Here is a 6807-nt window from a genome sequence, read left to right as displayed (position 1 = left end):
GCACCTGTTACTTACCTGAGGCACCTAACAGGTGGTGGCAATAACTAAATCACACTTACAGCCAGTTGAAATGCATTAAAGTTAACTTAACCTCTGTCCTGTGTCCTTGTGTGTACCACATTGAGCATGGAGAAAAGAAAGAAGACCAACTGTCTGAGGACTTGAGAAGCAAAATTGTGAGGAAACATAAGCAATCTCAAGGCTACAAGTCCATCTCCAAAGACCTGAATGTTCCTGTGTCTACCGTGCGCAGTGTCATCAAGAAGTTTAAAGCCCATGGCACTGTGGCTAACCTCCCTAGATGCGGACGCAAAAGAAACATTGACGAGAGATTTCAACGCAAGATTGTGCGGATGTCGGATAAAGAACCTCGACTAACATCCAAACAAGTTCAAGCTGCCCTGCAGTCCGAGGGTACAACAGTGTTAACCCGTACTATCCGTCGGCATCTGAATGAAAAGGGACTGTATGGTAGGATACCCAGGAAGACCCCACTTCTTACCCAGAGACATAAAAAAGTCAGGCTGGAGTTTGACAAAACTTACCTGAGAAAGCCAAAAACATTTTGGAAGAATGTTCTCTGGCCAGATGAGACAAAAGTAGAGCTTTTTTGGGAAAAGGCATCAACATAGAGTTTACAGGAAAAAAAGAGGCCTTCAAAGAAAAGAACACGGTCCCTACAGTCAAACATGGCGGAGGTTCCCTGATGTTTTGGGGTTGCTTTGCTGCCTCTGGCACTGGTCTGCTTGACCGTGTGCATGGCATTATGAAGTCTGAAGACTACCAACAAATTTTGCAGCATAATGTAGGGCCCACTGTGAGAAAGCTGGGTCTCCCTCAGAGGTCATGGGTCTTCCAGCAGGACAATGACCCAAAACACACTTCAAAAACCACTAGAAAATGGTTTGAGAGAAAGCACTGGGGACTTCTAAAGTGACCAGCAATGAGTCCAGACATGAATCCCATAGAACACCTGTGGAGAGATCTCAACATGGCAGTTTGGAGAAGGCACCCTTCAAATCTCAGGGACCTGGAGCAGTTTACCAAAGAAGAATGGTCTAAAATTCCAGCAGAGCATTGTAAGAAACTCATTGATGGTTACCGGAAGCAGTTGTTCGCAGTTATTTTTTCTACAGGTTGTGCTACCAAATATTAGGCTGAGGGTGCCAATACGTTTGTCCGGCCCATTTTTGGAGTTTTGTGTAAAATGATCAATGATTTGACTTTTTTTTCATTCTCTTTTGTGTTTTTTCATTACAAGCAAAAAAAAATGAAGATATTAATACCAAAGAGTTTGTGATTGCAATCATTTTCTGGAAGAAACTGAGTATTATCTGACAGAATTGCAGGGGTGCCAATACTTTTGGCCAACACTGTACCTGACCTATCTATCAAAGTTAATGGAACATTTACCCAGTCCCACAGATCTGTTGCCTTGGAATAACCTTGGACTCCGACCTATCCTTCAAGTTGCATATCAAAACCCTCAACAGCTCCTGCTGCCTCCAACTCAAGAACATCCATCGAATCTGCTCTTTCCTCACCCCAGAAACTGCTAAGATGCTAGTATATGCCTTCATAATCTCCCACTTAGATTACTGTAGCACTTCTCCATGGCCTCACAGCGAATACTCCCACCCCCCTCCAGTCCACCTTAAACTGTACTGCTCGTTTAATACCCCCCCATTCTTCATCAGCCACTCTCCTCTGCCTATCCCTTCACTGGCTACCCGTTGCTCAGCAAATAGAGTTCAAAAAATAACACTGACATACAAAGCCATCCACAACCTGTTCCCTTCATATATCTCTAACCTAATCTCCCGCTACCTGCCCACACGTAACCTAGGATCCTCCCATGACCCCCTACTCCGCTCTACTCATATCCACTCTTCACACAACCGTCTCCAAGATTTCTCTCATGCATTCGCCATATTCTGGAACTCCTTACCAAGACACATAAGACTGACCCCCACAATCACAAGCTCCAAGAAGGCCCTGAAGACTCACCTATTCAGGAAGACCTACAACCCCCCAATAAACCTACTGACACCACATCACCAACTGAACAGTCTCTACCCTCATCTTCTATCCCACGGTGCCATTTGGTCACTGTTAGTATTGTATTTATTTTGTGTACCGTTTATAAACCTTCAAATGTACAGGACCATGTAATTAATGGTGATATATAAATAATAATAAATACCGGCTATGGGGGCCATTCACCTTGGCCATGTGATTCAAAGCATAACTAAACTTTTGGATAAGTTTTAATTTTCATGCAGCATTTATGTCATTAATAAATTTTGTACTATTCTTTACTAACAGATTTTGTCACCTTTCTGTGAAATCCTGTAGTTCTTTAACAGTTTCCCTTGCTTTTCTACTGAGAGCTATCTGCTGTTTCTCATTGTGTAAGGTGAATGGGCTTCAGAGTAATGAAGAGAAAATGATGGGGAATAGTGATGAGCGTGTAATCGGCTGAACACCAAGGGGTTAAACGCTTCGAATATTCGATGCGTTTAACCCCTTGGTGTTCGGACAATTACACACATTCCTATGCCGGTGAGGTATTCGATCGAATACCGAATACTACTCGCTCATCACTAATGGGGAAGGGACACTTCAAATACTTTTCACTGTGCAGGTGCACTAGTGAAATAGCATGCCTCCAAAACAGTTGGCAATGACTACATCTGTACTTTCACACAGTGTGAGCTTTATGTCCCAAGTCACCCTCCGAGGCCTCGCCATGCTCCTTGACCACTAGGAAATGGGTGTGAAGTCCCCCTGATGAAAAATGGGCATGTTGGCAGCCGCTTGTTGTTCCCTTCCACCCTATAAAATAAATCTTCATTTGGCTCCCTCAAGTGTGCATGCCTAATATGGTGAATTTGGTAAAATGAGTTTTTGGCTAACTGGTATTACAATTGCATACGAAGGCTGCAGATTCCCTCTCAAGCTGGGAAAGCCTCTTACAGGGTGATTATCGCACTAGCTGTCATGGTTAAAAAAAAAAGGAATTGCCCTTTCAAGGGCTGTAGTGTTTATAAAAGACCTTCAGTAGTGCTTTACTACACAGTGTTAGTATATACTTCTAGGACCTGCAGCTAAAAGCTGATCTGTGGGCATTTAGTGTTGGTTGATACTTTTAGAAAGGAGATAAGGGATATCTGTGGAAGTCACACAGTTATGGGTCAGTGCACACACTTATTGGGTAAACTGTAGTTATCTATAGGTACTTTTGTGGTTGCACACTGCTATGAGGCGATATGCAGATGGCAGTAACGTGGATACGTCACACACACCGTAATCTTTTTATTGAAACATCCCTGAATTGTCTTGTACACAATATTGGCGTACGGGAAAAAGGCCACACACACAAAAAAAAAAATGCTTCAGCCCATTGTACTTCTTTTGATTTGTGAATGTTGACAGACCAGTTCATCTGGGTATTTGTATACACACTATGTAACACACTGTACAAGCACAACAGACCCACCAGCCAGTGGCATAACTAGGAATAGCGGGACCCCATGGCAAACTTTTGACATGCGTCACCCCCCCCGAATACCCCGACCCTCTCCCCCGCATTCCTGTACACAGTATTATAGTATTAGACACTATGGGGCATAATACTGTGTGCAGGGTCAACTATGGGAAATAATACTGTGTGCGGAGGATAGTGACCCCTGCACACAGTATTATTCCCCATAGTGGCCCATCCTGGACACAGTATTGTGCCCCATTGTGGACCACCCACGAACAATTATTATACAATAGGGTCTCTTCAGACCCTAGAGAATAATAATCGGAGACCCAGGGGAGGATACAAACATATAAAAACACTGTTACTTACCTCTCCCTGGACTCCAGCGCACTTTTCGGTAATGTCGGTCATCTTCAATGATGGACCAGACGTCACATGACTCAGGCTAGCATCGCAACACATAATGACGCTGGCCTGGGCCCATGGGATATTTATGACATTAGCCCCTTTCCCAGATGAGTAAAAATAACAAACATTTTTACTCACCTGTCCTAGGTATCTGGCATCATCTTCTGGACTCCACGTGACATCACGTCAGTTGCAGAGAAGAGGAAGCTGGCGATGGGTTCTCTTTTTGCCATAGTCCTATGTCACAAATCATAAAATCCACTATAAGAAAAAATTGACATATTATAGAGAGTGACCCTGCACTTAAATCTATAAGTCAAAACCCCCCTATCGTCACTTTTAAAAAAAGTAAAACAATAGGTGACTGTATAACATCGAGTAACTTTAACCCTAACAAAGATAATTGGATTAATACAAATCGACCTAAAGGCAATTTTAAGTGCCAGTCTTGTTCTTTCTGTCGGTTCAATTCAGAACTTAAATATTGTAAATTAGGAGGACAAGAGTTCTTTGTGAATCAGTTTATTAATTGCCGTAGCAAGTTCGTGATTTATACTATCATCTGCCCATGTGGCTTTTTCTATATCGGAAAAACTATCAGAAATTTATTTGTTAGGATTAGAGAACATTTTAGATCAGTACAGACGAAAAAGGGCTCGCAAAGATTTATAGAACACATGAATTCAATACATGGAGGTGACATCAGTTGTTTAAAATTTATGGGTCTGTTAAAACTAAACCCTTCACCCAAGGGAGGTGACTTAGGTAAACATTTATTGCAACAAGAAGCGAGAATTATTATAGCCACTAATGCTACGGGCCCGTTAGGCTTGAATGATAAACTAGACATGAGTATTTTTTTGTAAAAAAGCATTCACACTGGTTGCGTTATTTTTTCAACAGTAGTTATCTTTGTGGTTAATTTGTCTTTATTATTATATACTTTGGGTTATTCATACTCTACAGTAGGCTTTATATTAGCCTTGTTATTTCCTTCGTTACAGCAATATTTTATTTAAGGTAACTGTATTTTTTTTGGACAGGTACTATGGTCTTGTTAGAAAAAGTAGGTGGACCGCTGATTGGATAGCGGTTTCACATTGATGTGTAGGCTCGATTTTGATTGGCTATCATTTTTCCTTATGTCAGCGCTTTTCTCTGGTTCATATGAAGAAAGTAGTTTTCATTCAGGTCCGTGCCCTGAAAAAGAGGAGGAGTTTTAGGATCATAGCTTTAGGCAGATTCTTCCTGAATACATATACGGTGTAGCTCTGATCCTCATTGGTTGGCGGCTCTCCTTTGAAGTGTAGGCAGGAATTATATTGGCCAGTTGTTGTTAGATAGAGTGCAGGGTCTCCATCACAGAGCAATAGGAAAAAAGAAGTTGAAGTTCTCCTTCAGGTCCGGCTCTCTGAATACACCCCTAAAGAGAGGGGCCATTTGTCGGCAGCTCTCCCATTGGTTAAAACAGGACCATAGTAGGAGAAGCTCTAGTTCTCCTTCAGGTCCGGTCATGTGGATACGCCCTTAAGGGGTAGAGCCTACCGTCGGCAGGCTTCTCATTGGTTGACCTAATCCCATAGGATTCTATGGGCATTTGCTTATAATAAAAAAGCTTCAGTTCTCCATTAGGTCCGGTTATATAAACACACCCCCAAGGTAAGGAGCCTGTTGTCGGCAAGCTCCTCATTGGTTGATATGATACTATAGGATTCTATGGATATTTATCCATGGATTCTTAGCTCTTTTTCTGACCAATTAAAGTTTATTAAAAGTGTAACCAACTTGATTTAATGCTTAAACTTTCAATTATGATTTATTTGGTCTTGTTCACACATAGAAATGTTTTTATTATGGAGGTGTTCTTCTATGTATTTAAAACTGTTACGGACATGTAATAGTTAAATGACAAATGTGATTGACGTGTATGTGATTTCACCAGTATAGATAGAAGGTAGTACGCTCTTGGAAACCAACGAGCTTGAAAAAGTATATTTTGTATACGAAACAGCTGTTGCCCGGTTGCTGAGCGTGCCTCCTCCCGCTTTTAAACTTTGTATGGACATTCTTCAATAAAGTTTCAGCTTTTTACGCTACTTTTGGTGAGTGCCAAGTAATTTCTTCTTATTTTTTCATATGTTACTTTTTTCTGGACTTAGAGCACCACCACATTCAGCGTTTTTTTGTCTCCCGTACAGATGTATATCTCTGTGTGAGTAGTGCCACCCATGTCTACACGCTCTTTTGGATTCAATCTTTTATTGTAAAGTGTCCGTCCGTGAGCGTTTTGCGGTTTCCGCCTCGAAACTGTTTTTTTTTTTAACCGGACACAAAGTCAGGCATGCAGAACTTTGTGTCCGGTTAAAAAAAGACAATTTTGCTCACAGCCGCTCATGGGCAGACACTGAATGCCGGGTTTCCATCTCTTGTCGGCAGAAGACGAAAACCTGAAAGCAGAGGGTGGGGCGCAGATGTGAACCCGCCCTTATTGTTTGTATACTAAAAAGTTGTAGAATTTTCCTATATACTTTCTGTATCAATTCCTCATACTTTTCTAGCTCTCCGCTCGCTGTCATTCATTCATTATACAAACAATAACATTAGTCTCTCAATATTGGTCTGAAAGTGGCCAACCCTTTAAAGGGAGTAGTTTCTTGCATTGAAAAAAAGTTCATGTAGAAAAGAAACAAAAAAACTAACTCTGTGTGACGGTGAGGCTGGAAAGTGACGCGGGCAGGGGAAGCTACAAAGTACACTGGAGCTTAGGACGGGAGAGGAAAAATCACGTGATCGGCCCTAAGCACGTGACCTTTCAGGAACATCTTCATCGTAGACGCGGCCCCAGCTTTCCCTCAGACAGCAGCAGCAGCGCATTCTGCCGGCCACGCACGGTCCTCACACCACGGATACTA

This window comes from Leptodactylus fuscus, chromosome 1 (genome assembly GCF_031893055.1).
Source record: "Leptodactylus fuscus isolate aLepFus1 chromosome 1, aLepFus1.hap2, whole genome shotgun sequence".
Lineage (NCBI taxonomy): Eukaryota > Metazoa > Chordata > Amphibia > Anura > Leptodactylidae > Leptodactylus > Leptodactylus fuscus.
This window is presented reverse-complemented; position numbering follows the sequence as displayed.